This window comes from Schistocerca gregaria, chromosome 10 (genome assembly GCF_023897955.1).
Source record: "Schistocerca gregaria isolate iqSchGreg1 chromosome 10, iqSchGreg1.2, whole genome shotgun sequence".
In the NCBI taxonomy this organism is placed as follows: Eukaryota; Metazoa; Arthropoda; class Insecta; order Orthoptera; family Acrididae; genus Schistocerca; species Schistocerca gregaria.
In genome coordinates this window covers 190,970,049-190,987,018 of record NC_064929.1, presented here as the reverse complement: position 1 = coordinate 190,987,018, position 16,970 = coordinate 190,970,049, and the positions used below count along the sequence as shown (strand labels likewise).

The 16,970-nt window shown below is 44.0% G+C and overlaps 2 protein-coding genes across 2 annotated transcripts in view; one reads left to right on the top strand and one right to left on the bottom strand.

Moving 5' to 3' along the window:
• The window catches only part of LOC126293234 (homeobox protein rough-like), a 360,457-nt gene that overhangs the window by 110,869 nt on the left and 232,618 nt on the right, over positions 1-16,970 (bottom strand). The gene's annotated exons all lie outside the window — the stretch shown is intronic.
• LOC126293656 (uncharacterized) overlaps positions 1-16,970 on the top strand; it is a 54,416-nt gene that overhangs the window by 19,040 nt on the left and 18,406 nt on the right. The gene's annotated exons all lie outside the window — the stretch shown is intronic.

Sequence of the window (16,970 nt, the reverse complement as noted above, 5' to 3'; positions counted from 1 at the left end):
ACGTGTCACTTGTATCTAGGCGCATGTGGGGTCCCATATCACTCCAACTGCACACGCCCCACACCATTACAGAGCCTGCACCACCCTGAACAGTCCCTTGCTGACATGCACGTCTATCCGCTCGATACAATTTGAAACGAGACTCGTCCGATCAGGCAACATGTTTCCAGTCATCAACAGGCCAATGTCGGAGTTGATGGACCGAGGCGAGGCGTAGAACTTTCTGTCGTGGAATCATGAAGGGTACACGAGCGGGCCCTGCGGCTGTAGCGATGCCGGAGATTTGATGTTTTACTGGATTCCCGATATTCATTGTACACTCGTGAAATGATCGTACAGGAAAATCCCCACCACATCGCTACCTCGGACATGCTGTGTCTCATCACTCGTGCGCCCACTATAACACCACGTTCAAACTCACTTAAATCTTGATAAACTGCCATTGTAGCAGCAGTAACCGATCTGACAACTGCGCCGGACACTTGTTGACTTGCATAGGCGTTGCCGACCGCTGCGCGGTATTTTGCCTGTTTACATAATATATTTGTGTACTTGAATACGCATGCCTGTACCTGTTTCTTTGGCGCTTCAGTGTAGCTTGGAAAACAGTTTATACTGTTTTACACTTACCTTGCATGATACTAAAAAGTTATTTTTAATGCTGGCAGCTTTGCAAAAATAACTTACCCATCTATCCCTGTAGCTTATGCTTATTTTTCCTAACTTGCACAATTATACATTGTCCACTGTATTTCCTACAGCGACAAATCATACTACACTGCCTCGAATTTGTTGAGGCCTGCCTCAATTAACCTGCACCTGCCTGAGCAGGAAACACATTATTACTGCCACTGCGCTTCGCTAATTCCGTAGTATGTACTTACCGGCAGTGCCACTTCTGCTACGGCTCAACTAGCTTACGCGGTGTTTTCATGCCGGATTAAATGCAGCGCTGAAGCGTCCCGATAGTCTAATATGAGCGCGTCTCTTGCCAAACATTCGGCCTACATTTAGACCGGACGTGGCGTGTCGTGGCAGCTACGAACACACACACACACACACACACACACACACACACACACACACACACACACGAGCGTGCGTCTCAGAGAGAGGCGTGGGATAGTTGGCGGACACCGTGCCGGAACTGGCGTCTGCAAAAATACTCTCTCCCTCCCCGGTAGAGCTACTACGGTACGTCCAAGATGAAAGCGGCTTCGTGTCAGCAATACGGATATGTAGGCGTAGGGTTATTTGGGTTGTTAAGCTAGCGTAGTCTACAGTACACGGTCATAAATAAGAGTAGACTGCTGTAGCTTTAGTAGTAGCTTTGGTCGGTTAAGGTCGTACCCACTCTGTACGTTAGGGATGTTGCATACCTATTGGACTCTATGACATAACAGTCGCTTTCTTTACGTAAGGAATCAGTGCCATACTAGGTTGTCCTAACAATCGGAAGCAGTGAACCATATAGAAACCCAGTGAGGATATACATTGATCAGCCAGAATATTATGACTACTTACCTACACTACTAATCATTAAAACTGCTACACCAAGAAGAAATGCAAATGATAAACGGGTATTCATTGGACAAATATATTATACTAGAACTGACATGTGATTACATTTTCAAGCAATTTGGGTGGATAGATCCTGAGAAATCAGTACCCAGAACAACCACCTCTGGCCGTAATAATGGCCTTGATAGGCCTGGGAATTGAGTCAAACACAGCATGGATGGAGTGTACAGGTACAGCTGCCCATGCAGCTTCAACACGATATCACAGTTCATTAAGAGTAGCGATTGGAGTATTGTGACGAGCCAGTTACTCGGCCACCATTGACCAGACGTTTTCAACTGGTGAGAGATCTGGAGAATGTGCTGGCCAGGGCAGCAGTCGAACATTTTCTGTATCCAGAAAGGCCCGTACAGGACCTGCAACATGCGGTCGTGCATTATCCTGCCGAAATGTAGGGTTCTGCAGGGATCGAATGAAGGGTAGAGCTACGGGTCGTAACACATCTGAAATGTGACGTCCACTGTTCAGAGTGCCGTCAGTGCTAACAAGAGGTGACCGAGACGTGTAACCAATGGCACCCCATATCATCACGCAGGGTGATACGCCAGTATGGCGATGAGGAATACACGCTTCCAGTGTGCGTTCACCACGGATGCGACCATCATGATGCTGTAAACAGAACCTGGATTCATCCGAAAAAATGACGTTTAGCCATTCGTTAACCCAGGTTCCTCGTTGAGTACACCATCGCAGGCGCTCCTGTCTGTGATGCAGCGTCAAGGGTAACCGCAGCCACGGTCACCGAGCTGGTCGTCCATGCTGTTGCAAACATCGTCAAACTGTTCATGCAGATGGTTGCTTTCTTGCAAAAGTCCCCATCTGTTGACTCAGGGATCGAGACGTGGCTACACGATCCGTTACAGCCATGCGGATAAGATGTCTGTCATCTCGACTGCTAGTGATACGAGGCCGTTGGGATGCAGCACGGCGTTCCGTATTACCCTCCTGAACCCACCGATTCCATATTCTGCTAACAGTCATCGGATCTCGAGCAACGCGAGCAGCAATGTCGGGATACGATAAACCGCAGTCGCGATAGGCTACAATCCGAACTTTATGAAAGTCGGAAACGTGATGGCACGTATTCCTCCTCCTTACACGAGGCATCACAACAACGTTTCACCAGGCAACGCCGGTCAACTGCTGTTTGTGTATGAGAAATCGGTTGGAAACTTTCCTCATGTCAGCACGTTGTAGGTGTCGCCACCGGGACCAACCTAGTGTGAATGCTCTGGAAAGCTAATCATTTGCATATCACAGCATCTTCTTCGTGCCGGTTAAATTTCGCGTCTGTAGCACGTCACCTTCATGGTGTAGCAATTTTGATGGCCAGTAGTGTAATGGCCGATATGTCCAACCACCTTTGGCATGGATAATGGTGGCGACGCGTCGTGGCATGGAAGCATTGAGGCCTCGGTAGCTCCCCAGAGACAGTTGACACCACATATGCACACAGAAGTTACCTACTTCCAGTAAATTCCTTGGAGCGAGGGGGGGGGGGGGGGGGAGGGGGGAGGGACTATGAGCTGTGACGCCACGTTGAATCACCTCCAAGATGTTTTCGATAGGGCTCAGATCTGGCGAGTTGAGGTGCCAACACATCAATTGGGACTCGCCACTGTGCTCCTCGAACCACTCCATCACACTCCTGGCGTTGTGACATGGAGCGTTATCTTGCTGATGAATGCCATTGCTGTCGAGAAACATGATCGTCTGGAAGGGATGTACGTGGTGTGCAACTCCTTGCTCGTCGTGGTGCCTTGCACCAACTCCTCTGGTCTAATGGACGCCCATGTGAATGTTCCCCAGAGCATGATGGGACCACCACCAGCTTGTCTCCATCCGCAGTTCAGGTGTCAAGGAGAAGTTCCCCTGAAACAGGGCGGATTCGGGCCCTCAAATCGGCATGACGAAGAAGGTATCGGGAGTTATCAGACCATGCAACGCTCTGTCACTGCGCCAACGGACATGCGCCCATTTCAGTCGTAGTTGCCGATGTCATTGTGTTAACACTGGAACATTCACGGGTTGTTGGCTGTGGAGACCGATCGTTACTAGTGTTCGGACACACTTGTACTCTGCCCAGCATTAAGTCTGATGTCAGCTCTAGCACAGTTCGCCGCATGCCCTGTTTTACCATTTGCCTAGCCTACGAGGTTCAAAGTGGCTCAAATGGCTCTGAGCACAATGGGACTTAACTTCTGATGTCATCAGTCCCCGGCAGCCTACCAGGTCCGAGACCTGTGATGAGGGGTGGCTCCCCAACCCGACGACGTCTGGACGTGGTTTTACCTTGGTTTCTCTGTATGAAGACACTCACCCAACAAGTCTTGCGGTTTCCAAAATTCTCGTGCGATCCTCCGAGCTATCGGAATCTGTCCTCGGCGAAACTCAGATTGATTGCGCGCCTTCCCCTTTGTATCTACATCTACATATATACTCCGCTATCCGGCCGGGGTGGCCGAGCGGTTCTAGGCGCTACAGTCTGGAACCGTGCGACCGCTACGGTCGCAGGCTCGGATCCTGCCTCGGGCATGGATGTGTGTGATGTGCTTAGGTTAGTTAGGTTTTAGTAGTTCCAAGTTCTAAGGGAGTCATGACATCAGAAGTTCCATAGTGCTCAGAGCCATTTGTTTATACTCCGCTAGCCACCAAGCGTTGAGTGGCGGAGGGCACTATTCGTTCCAGCGATATTTCCCCCCTCTGTTCCACTCGCGCATCGCGCGAGGGCAAAACGGCTGTGAACGCTTCAGTACGAGCTCTAATTTCCCTTATCTTTGAATGGTGATCATTGCGCAATTTGAAAGTTGGTGGTAATTATATATGGTCTACATCCTCGGCGAAGATCGAATTTCGGAATTTTGTGAGCAGTCGCTTCCGTTTAGCGCGACGTCTATCTGCAAGAGTGTCCCACTTCAAACTTTCTATCAGATTCGTAACGCTCTCGCGATGGTTAAACGTACCAGTCACGAATCTTGCCGCTCTTCTTTGGACATTCTCAATCTCTTGAATCAGGCCCAACTGGTAAGGGTCCCATTCAGACGAACAATACTCCAAGACTGGACGAACTAAAGTATTGTAAGCAATTTCCTTTGTTTAAGGATTGCATCGCTTCAGGATTCTACCAGTAACCCGCAATCTAAAATACGCCTTACCCATTACTTGTGTAATCTGATCGTTCCATTTGAGATTATTTCGAATAGTCACACCCAGGTACTTGACGGATGTTACCGCTTCCAAAGACTGGGTATTTATTTTGTTCTCTACATTAATGGAGATTTTCGCTTTGTTACACGCAGTAGCTTATACTCACTAATTTTGAGAGATAACTGCCAGTCATTACACCTCGCATTTATTTTCTGCAAATCTTCAGTGAATTGTTCACAGCCTTCGTGTGATACTACTTTCTTATAGGCTACAGCATTATCGCCAAACAGTCTAAGGACGCTGTCAATATCATCAACCAGATCGTTTAAGTAGATCGTAAAAAGCAGCGGACCTATTAGGCTGCCCTGGGCACACCTGAAGTTACGCTTGTTTCTGTTAAAGTCTCCCCGTTCAGGACGACATACTGCTCTCTGTCTGTTAGAAAACTTTCTGTCCAGCCGCATATCTCATCGTATAGACCGCAAGCGCGCAATTTTTGGAGCAATGGACAGTGCGGAACTGAGTCGAACGCCTTTCCAAAGTCGGGGAATATGGCGTCAACATGGGGGCCGCTATCTAGAATCTGTCGTGTATCATTCAGAAAGAGGGCCAGCTGTGTCTCGTAAGACCGCTGTTTCCTAAAATGACACTGGTTTCTGCAGATGAGCTTCTCTGACGATTACATACCGAATAAAAATAACAAGTTTTCTAAAGTGAGAGCAATCTTTGATATAATCAGTCAAAAATATCTTCTATTTGGAATATTTTCATATTATTTGTCTATTGACGAGGAAATGGTCCCTTATTTTGGGAGACATTCCTGCAAGATGTTCGTCAAAGGAAAATCCGCCAGATTCGGCTTCAAATTGTGGTGTTTATGCAGTTCAAATGGCTAGCTTTGGGTGAACAAGTAGTTATGAATTTGCTTTCAGTTGTTGAAGACCCGTCTCGTCATTTTATACGTTTTAATAATTTCTTTTCCTTTTTTTCTGTATTTGTTTGTCTTTCTCTTTGGCGATAAGACTGAAATCATGATAGCAAAGCGGGATGGCAATTCCACTGTGACAGTAGTTACCAACAATGGCACCATCCAACCTTCAGCGAATACAAAATGATGCAGTCGGAAAGGAAAGAAAAGTATTTCTCTGCTCCAACGCAGGGTAACAGCTCAGAACAATCATCATATGGGTGGTGTTGATTTACACGATAATGCTATTGCCAATTACAGAATTCGAATAAGAGGCGAGAAATGGTAGTGGCCGCTCTTCACCAACGTGACAGACAGCGTAATTGTGAATTCACGGAAAATATACAGTCTTGCAAATGAAGAAAATATGTCACAACTTGAATTTTGATCATACTTATGCATGACCCGTCTGAAATCAGAAGGAAACAGAGAAACTCCAACCTCTCAAATGATCCCTTCCAAAACAAATACGCTAAGGTGATGTAGGCCATATAATAATAGAGAAGAAAAACAAAGCAAGGAAAAGATGCAGGTTCTGTAAAAGTACAACAATTTACAAACGCAAAAAAGTAACGTACATAACCATACAAACTCTTTTCAAAAGCCACCCGGTATGACCGTGCGGTTCTAGGCACTTCAGACTGGACCCGCGTGACCGGCACTTCAGACTGGAACCGCGTGACCGCTGCGGTCGCAGGTTCGAATCCTGCCTCGGGCATGGATGTATGTGATGTACTTAGGTTAGTTAGGTTTAAGTAGTTCTAAGTTCCAGGGGACTGATGACCTCAAATGTTAAGTCTCATAGTGCTCAGAGCCATTTTTTTTTTCTTTTCAAACATTTCATAAGAGAACGAAATAAGACTCCTTATAGTCCCAAAGTTGTGTAAACGCAACATTTTGTTGTACTTTAATTAGGGCCTGTATGTTTCTTTTTTGTATTTTTATTTCTATATTAATGCACAATTAGATCAAATATTATTTTCAAAAGAATTTTTATTATTATTAATGCTTGGTCCTTAATGGGTTTTGCACCATCCTTAACGTTGTACTGGATAACAGATTAATTTTTGAGGTTGTTGCACATCATAGTTTCAGAAATTGAAAGAAAGTAAACCTTTTAAATTTGCATTCTGGAAAGGTTTCACAGTAATGTTACGGTAACAAACACAGCAGGTTCAAATGGTTCAAATGGCTCTGAGCACTATGGGACTCAACTTCTGAGGTCACTAGTCCCCTAGAACTTAGAACTACTTAATCCTAACTAACCTAAGTACATCACACACATCCATGCCCGAGGCAGGATTCGCACCTGCGACCGTAGCGGTCTCGCGGTACCAGACTGCAGCGCCTAGAACCGCACGGCCACTTCGGCAGGCAAACCAAGCAGGCAAACAGCAGTAAGTTAACGATAAGTTCAAATGGTTCAAATGGCTCTGAGCACTATGGGACTCAACTGCTGTGGTCATCAGCCCCTAGAACTTAGAACTACTTAAACCTAACTAACCTTAGGACATCACACACATCCATGCCCGAGGCAGGATTCGAACCTGCAACCATAGCAGTCGCACGGTTCTGGACTGCGCTCCTAGAACCGCTAGACCACCGCGGCCGACCTAACGATAAGTAATGTTAAGTGCACTCAGTTAACAAGTAAACAATTTTAGGTAACTAACGACGTATTTTGAAGAATAAAATTTTGGATATAATTTACGATTTTAGAAGTATGTCGTTACTCTAGAAATATTTGGAACCAAAGATTTATATGCTTTAAAAAATCACAGTGGTTGTACGTGAAGTATCTTATTTATCAGAATTTATTGAAACTCGCCTGTGCAGTTTCTCAAAACAGCCAGATCGTCCGTTTGCTATAGTTTACAGCCGAGGGCTTCATATGTAAAATAAATACTTTTAAAAATGACTAGAATAGCAACAATTAGAAACAATGTATAATTACAACTTCTGCGAAATTCACCTAGCCTTTTCTACATCCACATACATACTCTGCAACCCCACTAGGAAAGACTGATTCACCTATAAAGGAGACCGCATATAGGACGCTGGTACGATTTGTTCTTCAGTGTTGCTGTGGTGTTTGGGATCCGTGCCAGGTCGTATTGAAGGAAGACATCGAAACAATTCAGTGGCAGGCTGCCAGACTTATTACCAGTAGGTTCGAACAACATGTAACTGTTATGGAGATGCTTCGGTAACTCATATGGGAATCCCTGGGGGGAAGACGAAGTTCTTTTGGAGAAACACTGCTGAGAAAATTTAGCATCTGAAGCTGACTGCAGAATGATTCTGTTGCCGCCAACATACATTGCCCGTAAGGACCACGGAGATAAGATACGAGGAATTAGCGCTAATAATACGGAGACACACTCCCCCATGAACCATGGACCTTGCCGTTGGTGGGGAGGCTTGCGTGCCTCAGCGATACAGATGGCCGTACCGTAGGTGCAACCACAACGGAGGGGTATCTGTTGAGAGGCCAGACAAACGTGTGGTTCCTGAAGAGGGGCAGCAGCCTTTTCAGTAGTTGCAGGGGCAACAGTTTGGATGATTGACTGATCTGGCCTTGCAACATTAACCAAAACGGCCTTGCTGTGCTGGTACTGCGAACGGCTGAAAGCAAGGGGAAACTACAGCCGTAATTTTTCCCGAGGACATGCAGCTTTACTGTATGATTAAATGATGATGGCATCCTCTTGGGTAAAATATTCCGGAGGTAAAATAGTCCCCCACTCGGATCTCCGGGCGGGGACTACTCAGGAGGATGTCGTTACCAGGAGAAAGGAAACTGGCGTTCTACGGATCGGAGCGTGGAATGTCAGATCCCTTAATCGGGCAGGTAGGTTAGAAAATTTAAAAAGGGAAATGGATAGGTTAAAGTTAGATATCGTGGGAATTAGTGAAGTTCGGTGGCAGGAGGAACAAGACTTCTGGTCAGGTGAACACAGGGTTATAAACACAAAATCAAATAGGGGTAATGCAGGAGTAGGTTTAATAATGAATAGGAAAATAGGAATGCGGGTAAGCTACTACAAACAGCATAGTGAACGCATTATTGTGGCCAAGATAGATACGAAGCCCACACCTACTACAGTAGTACAAGTTTATATGCCAACTAGCTCTGCAGATGACGAAGAAATAGACGAAATGTATGATGAGATAAAAGAGATTATTCAGGTAGTGAAGGGAGACGAAAATTTAATAGTAATGGGTGACTGGAATTCCAGTGTAGGAAAAGGGAGAGAAGGAAACATAGTAGGTGAATATGGATTGGGGCTAAGAAATGAAAGAGGAAGCCGCCTAGTAGAATTTTGCACAGAGCACAACTTAATCATAGCTAACACTTGGTTTAAGAATCACGAAAGAAGGTTGTATACGTGGAAGAACCCTGGAGATACTAAAAGGTATCAGATAGATTGTATAATGGTAAGACAGAGATTTAGGAACCAGGTTTTAAGTTGTAAGACATTTCCAGGGGCAGATGTGGACTCTGACCACAATCTATTGGTTATGACCTGTAGATTAAAACTGAAGAAACTGCAAAAATGTGGGAAATTAAGGAGATGGGACCTGGATAAACTGAAAGAACCAGAGGTTGTACAGAGTTTCAGGGAGAGCATAAGGGAACAATTGATAGGAATAGGGGAAAGAAATACAGTAGAAGAAGAATGGGTAGCTCTGAGGGATGTAGTAGTGAAGGCAGCAGAGGATAAAGTAGGTACAAAGACGAGGGCTGCTAGAAATCCTTGGGTAACAGAAGAAATATTGAATTTAATTGATGAAAGGAGAAAATATAAAAACGCAGTAAATGAAGCAGGCAAAAAGGAATACAAACGTCTCAAAAACGAGATCGACAGAAAGTGCAAAACGGCTAAGCAGGGATGGCTAGAGGACAAATGTAAGGATGTAGAAGCTTACCTCACTAGGGGTAAGATAGATACTGCCTACAGGAAAATTAAAGAGACCTTTGGAGATAAGAGAACCACGTGTATGAATATCAAGAGCTCAGATGGCAGCCCAGTTCTAAGCAAAGAAGGCAAGGCAGAAAGGTGGAAGGAGTATATAGAAGGTTTATACAAGGGCGATGTACTTGAGGACAATATTATGGAAATGGAAGAGGATGTAGATGAAGACGAAATGGGAGATACGATACTGCGTGAAGAGTTTGACAGAGCACTGAAAGACCTGAGTCGAAACAAGACCCCCGGAGTAGACAACATTCCATTAGAACTACTGACAGCTTTGGGAGAGCCAGTCATGACAAAACTCTACCAGCTGGTGAGCAAGATGTATGAGACAGGCGAAATACCCTCAGACTTCAAGAAGAATATAATAATTCCAATCCCAAAGAAAGCAGGTGCTGACAGATGTGAAAATTACCGAACTATCAGTTTAATAAGCCACGGCTGCAAAATACTAACACGAATTCTTTACAGACGAATGGAAAAACTGGTAGATGCAGACCTCGGGGAGGATCAGTTTGGATTCCGTCGAAATGTTGGAACACGTGAGGCAATACTGACCTTACGACTTATCTTAGAAGAAAGATTAAGAAAAGGCAAACCTACGTTTCTAGCATTTGTAGACTTAGAGAAAGATTTTGACAATGTTGACTGGAATACTCTTTTTCAAATTCTAAAGGTGGCAGGGGTAAAATACAGGGAGCGAAAGGCTATTTATAATTTGTACAGAAACCAGATGGCAGTCATAAGAGTCGAGGGGCATGAAAGGGAAGCAGTGGTTGGGAAAGGAGTGAGACAGGGTTGTAGCCTCTCCCCGATGTTATTCAATCTGTATATTGAGCAAGCAGTAAAGGAAACAAAAGAAAAATTTGGAGTAGGTATTAAAATTCATGGAGACGAAGTAAAAACTTTGAGGTTCGCCGATGACATTGTAATTCTGTCAGAGACGGCAAAGGACTTGGAAGAGCAGTTGAACGGAATGGACAGTGTCTTGAAAGGAGGATGTAAGATGAACATTCACAAAAGCAAAACGAGGATAATGGAATGTAGTCAAATTAAATCGGGTGATGCTGAGGGAATTAGATTAGGAAATGAGACACTTAAAGCAGTAAAGGAGTTTTGCTATTTAGGAAGTAAAATAACTGATGATGGTCGAAGTAGAGAGGATATAAAATGTAGACTGGCAATGGCAAGGAAAGCGTTTCTGAAGAAACATCGAATATAGATTTATGTATCAGGAAGTCGTTTCTGAAAGTATTTGTTTGGAGTGTAGCCATGTATGGAAGTGAAACATGGACGATAACTAGTTTGGACAAGAAGAGAATAGAAGCTTTCGAAATGTGGAGCTACAGAAGAATACTGAAGATAAGGTGGATAGATCACGTAACTAATGAGGAGGTATTGAATAGGATTGGGGAGAAGAGAAGTTTGTGGCACAACTTGACTAGAAGAAGGGATCGGTTGGTAGGACATGTTTTGAGGCATCAAGGGATCACAAATTTAGCATTGGAGGGCAGCGTGGAGGGTAAAAATCGTAGAGGGAGACCGAGAGATGAGTACACTAAGCAGATTCAGAAGGATGTAGGTTGCAGTAGGTACTGGGAGATGAAGCAGCTTGCACAGGATAGAGTAGCATGGAGAGCTGCATCAAACCAGTCTCAGGACTGAAGACAACAACAACAACACGGAGACACAAAGGCAGTTGTTTTTCCTCCTTCTTTATTCGCAAGTGGAACAGGAAAGGAAATGAGTAGTAGTGGTACAGGTTACCCTCCGCCACACACCGTACCGTGGCTTGCGGAGTGTCTGTGTAGAGATAGATGTAGTTTAACTATCCACATCGACACCAACGCTCTGCAAACGTCTTAGCAGTTAGCCATTTTGCCTCTGAAGATCTTTCCAGCAGTCGGAGAGGAAACGTTAGGAGAAAGTTTTATACGTCGACCACGGTCTAAGAGCCCGGAAGTTTTAAGTGCTGTCGGTACGATTCGTGAAAATTTACATTGTATAGCCAGTCACTCAGTAAGTTAGCACACTGCCTTTTATATAGCGAGAAAAATATTAAATCTATTTGAAAGAAATTGTTAACTCTTCAGTTACAGAATTTAATGGCGCGTAAAATCATATACATACTATTTGTATAACGTGTGACGGTGAAGTTATGCTTAGTCGGTGAAATAGGAGGAGGTCTTTTGTTATGGAATATGTGATACTCAGTTTCTTAAACTTCTTAATTGTTTTCACCGAGTTCAAAATGGAGATTTGTGTTAGGTGCCAATAGCTTTAGTTACAAATTATTAGTAGCTTCGAACTCGTTTTTCATAATACTACTTCTCAGTATGATTTCACTTACTAATTAATGGTGTGCAGTAGTGTAATAATGAGACACATAGACTGTTAAATACAATACTGACAATGTTTTCTGGACTACAATACTTTTAAATTTAAACAGAATATTTGTTTGTAGGGGATGACCATGCTGCACCCTGGAACAGTTTTTCATATTTGGATAAACCTCAACGCTCCAGAGTAATATTTATAGTTTCAGGAAAAGGCTGCAGCGCCCATAAAGTGAATGCTACCATTTTAAAATAGAATAAGGAAATATATTAAAGTTCTGTTCCGCGGTGGCTAGAAGTGAAATTCCTGAAAAGTATCCTAACATGCAGCCCTCTCACTTCGACTACAGCGATAAATCAAATTTATTTTTATATTATTTGACGCCTTTGGTTTTATATCGCCTTGTAGACTGTTGTAAATATTTTACGATACTTCATTATGGCCTGCGGAACGAAACTGTTTGTATAATACAGAAATTTTTATTGGAATCTCATGGTGGAGAATAACGACCTTTTTTCAAATATTTGCGAGCTTTGGGGCGCCACTTTTCAAATATACTGGGCCGTAGTTTATTCGTAGATTGATCACTTACAGCCGGCCGCTGTGATCGAGTGGTTCTAGCCTCTCCAGTCCGGAACCGCGCGAACGCTACGGTCGCAAGTTCGAATCCTGCCTCGGGCATGGATGTGTGTGATGTTCTTAGCTTAGTTAGGTTTAAGTAGTTCTAAGTTCTAGGGGACTGATGACCTTAGCAGTTAAGTCCCATAGTGCTCAGAGCCATTTGAACCATTTGAACGTTTAAATCGAGTTGTCTATCTTTACACCAGTCTGAATACTTGTTCAAAAATGGTTTAGATGGCTCTGAGCATTATGGGACTTAACTGCTGAGGTCATCAGTCCCCTAGATCTTAGAACTAATTAAACCTAACTAACCTAAAGACATCACACACATCCACATACGTGGCAGGATTCGAACCTGCGACCGTACCAGTCGCGCAGTTCCAAACTGGAGCGCCTAGAACCGCTCGGCCACACCGGCCGGCTGATTATTTGTGGAACTTTCTTCAGGTAGTACCTCATTACTGGTAACTGCAGCAACTACAAAAAGCCTTACCTTACTATTAATATTGACTGCAGGGTCGTTAATGTATTACATGAACAGCAAGGGTCCCAGCACATTTCCCTGGGCAGACCCGAAGTTATTTCTACTTACTCCCCAAGCAAGATAAGATGCTACATCCTCTCTACCAAAATATCCTCAATCGAATCGCAGATTTCGAATGATACCCCATACGAACGTGCTTTCGATAGTAAACATAAACATGGCGCTGAGTCAAGTGGTCTTTTGAAATCCACAGCTTTTGGCATGTCACGTGAGGGACGTGTGAGTTGGTTATCGCAAGATCGATTTTCGCGGAATTAGTTGTGGTTGACATGGAGATTGTCCGCATCTCGTGGTCGTGCGGTAGCGTTCTCGCTTCCCGCGCCCGGGTTCCCGGGTTCGATTCCCGGCGGGGTCAGGGATTTTCTCTGCCTCGTGATGACAGGGTGTTGTGTGATGTCCTTAGGTTAGTTAGGTTTAAGTAGTTCTAAGTTCTAGGGGATTGATGACCATAGATGTTAAGTCCCACAGTGCTCAGAGTCATTTGAACCATTTATTTTTGACATGGAGATAGTCATTCTGTTCGAGATGCTTAATGTTTGAGCTCAAAATATGTTCCAACGCCCTTCGACAAGTTTGTGTGGAGGACATTGTACGGTAGATGACGTCGTCCTCGACGGCGAGTGTCCATGAGAGGCAAGGAGTGCCCCAGAGAAGTGGGATACGACCGCTGTTGTTCTCCATATACGTCAATGAACTGCCGGACAGTGTGAGACACAGTCTGTGTTTGCTGATGATGCTGTAATGTACGGTAAGGTGTCGAAGTTGAGTGACTGTAGGAGGATACAAGACAACTTAGACAAAATTCCTAGTTGGTGTAACGAATGACAGGTAGCTCTAAATGTAGGAAAATGTAAGTTATGCGGACGAGTAGGAAAAACAAACTCGTAATGTTCGGATACAGCATTAGTTGTCTGCTGCTTGGTACGGTCACGTCGTTTAAATATCTGGAGGTAACGTTGAAAACAAATATGAAATGGCAAACTGTTTTGTATTCTAAGCATCTGCAGCTGTTGAAAGGCTTGATATTAGGAAGAGTTTCTCTAACAGCTGGTAAAACTGATGTTTGTTAGAACACGACCGATTTCGCGGCATAAAGCCACAACATCAGGTGCATAGTCTTCGTTACCTTTCGCTCGCCATAGTATTGAGAATATTCACCGAACAGTAACTTTTGACTAGAAACCATAGGTATAGGTGTGATCTTTTAATGTTGTGAGTATATTTATACATTCCTTTATTAATTTTAATATCAACAAAATGTGGTGGAACACTACTTTGCTTTTTACTTCCAAGGCTGCACCTCATGATGAGGCTGTAGGTCGTGAAACCGGTTCTCTTTCAATAAACAGCAATTTTACAAGCTGTTAGTGGAATTCTTCCTAACATCGTGATATGAAATGGAATGATCACCTCATCTCGGAAGTAGGGAAGACTTCGTTTTATTGGGAGAATTTTAGTAAACTGAGGCTCATTTCTAAAGGAGACTACTGTGTCCGATTCTTGAGTACTGTTAGAGCAGGATGCACACCAGATCGGATTAAAAGAAAACATCGATGCAATTTAGGGGCGTGGTGCTAGATTTGTTTCCTGTAGGTTCGGTCACCACCCAGGTACTACGGAGAAGCTTCGTGAACTCCAACGGAGGGAACACAAAGCTTTTTTTAGCGAGACACTATTGTGAATTTGACACTGACAGCAGTTCGATACTGCTGCCGCCAAAGTACATTTCGCGTGAGGACCATGGAGATAAGGTGCGAGAAATTAGGGCTCGTACAGAGGCATATATCAGGTGTACCGGTACGAAATGAGCCTTCTTTTGTGAAAATGAAACATTAATTTTGAATTGAAAAGTAAAAACATTTTATTCAAAGTACTGACCATTGCTTTCTATACATTTTGACCACCTTTCTGTCAATTTGTGGACACCACGCCAATAGATATGTTCGTTTTTTGAAGCAAATCAATCAGACACCCAATTTTCGACTTCTTCGTAGGAATCGAAGTGTTCCTCAGCCATTGCGTGTCCCATTGATGAAAACAAATAGTAGTCTGAAGGGGCCAAGTCTGGTGAATACGGCGGTTGGGGTAGAAGCTCCCGGCCAAGTGTTTTGATTGTATCCTGAACCAGTTTTGCAATGTCGTTTAAAAAAATTACTTTGCCATGTCTTCTGGCCCATTCCGGTCTTTTTTCGATAAATGCATAGTTCAAATTGATCATTTGTTGTCTGTTGAGATTAGTATTCATAGTTTCACTGGGTTTTAGAAGCTCATGATACACCACACCTTTCTGATCACACCAAACACAGAGCATTGTCTTCTTGCCGAATCGATCTGGTTTTGCAGTCGATGTTGATGGTTGTCCAGGATTAACCCTTGATTTTTCCCGTTTAGGACTCTTAAAATAAATCAATTTTTCATCGCCAGTAACAATTCGATGCAAAATTGATTTTCTTTCATGCCTTTGAAGCAAAATTTGACAAATGGTTTTTCCGTTTTCCATCTGTCTTTCATTCAATTCATGTGGCACCCATTTTCGACACTTTTGGAACTTTCCCATAGCTTTCAAACGGCCAGAAATTGTTTGTTGTGCAACATTTAGCATTGCTGCCACTTGCTTCTGACTCAAAGTATCATCTTCATCCAATGTTGCTTCCAATTCGGCGTCTTCGAACTTTTTTGGTGGTATTCCACGTTCTTCATTTCTTACATCAAAATCATAATTTCTGAACCGTTGAAACCATCTTTTGTGTGTTGCCTCGACAAGCATTCGACGCGACTCTGCAGCACATTTTTTTTTCAAATGAAAACAAAAAATTAATGCTTTCCGCAAATCACTTTCTGGTACAAAATTCGACATTGTTAACACGATGAAAACGTATGATTTTGTTTGTGGCATGACTTGATGTATACTAAATATCTTTGACAGGTATCATACCAACCAAACAAAAAAAATTAAGGCTCTTTCACAACAAATGTTCCCTTTCGACACATTTGTATCTTAACGCTCATTTCATACCGGTACATCTGGTAGATAGTCGTTTTCCCCTTCCCCTGTGTGCGGGTATAACAGGAAGGGAAATGACTACAGGGTAAGCTCTGCCACGCACCGCATGGTGGCTTCCGGGGTAGGTATGTAGGTGTAGGGGCGTATCACTTTTGCTACATTTCTCGTAGACGGGTGCGACCTGTGCTTTCTTCAACGAGGTATGTCGACTCGCTGTGGAAACGTTTGACTGTACTTTCCCACCGGGTTCCCGCTGCCTGAATTTCGTTGAGATCCGGCCTCGCTCGACCACTCGTGCTGTGTTGTTCCGTCGGTCACTTTCCCGCCGCAGGGCGGTGTTTACTGCGCGTGGAACGGACTCCCCACATTCCAGGTGGACGCCCCCTCCCACCCCACAAGGCCGCGGCAGGTATTCCACAGACAAAACACGCTGGGGCAGACCGCTAGCGGCGGATGCCTGGAGTCCAGTTAGCGGACAAAGAGCCCGCCTGCGGGTCTCCTGCTCTGCTTTTCGTCCCCACTACATACGGCCCCACTGCGAAAAATGCCGCAGCGAAACAGCGTGGTCTCCAAAGACATCTTTTACGTGAAACCCGATTCTGCTCTCTAGGGAGGATTTTCCGATAACAGTGATTTCTCTGACTATTACTTTTCAGAAAGTGGTCTTCTTTATGGGTGATGTATTACAGTCTTAAATCACATGGGATTACAGCTTGATAATAAATTCAACTGGGAGGAGCACACCACAGGCCTGCTGAAGCGTCTTAACAAATCTCTATTTGCAATGCGAAT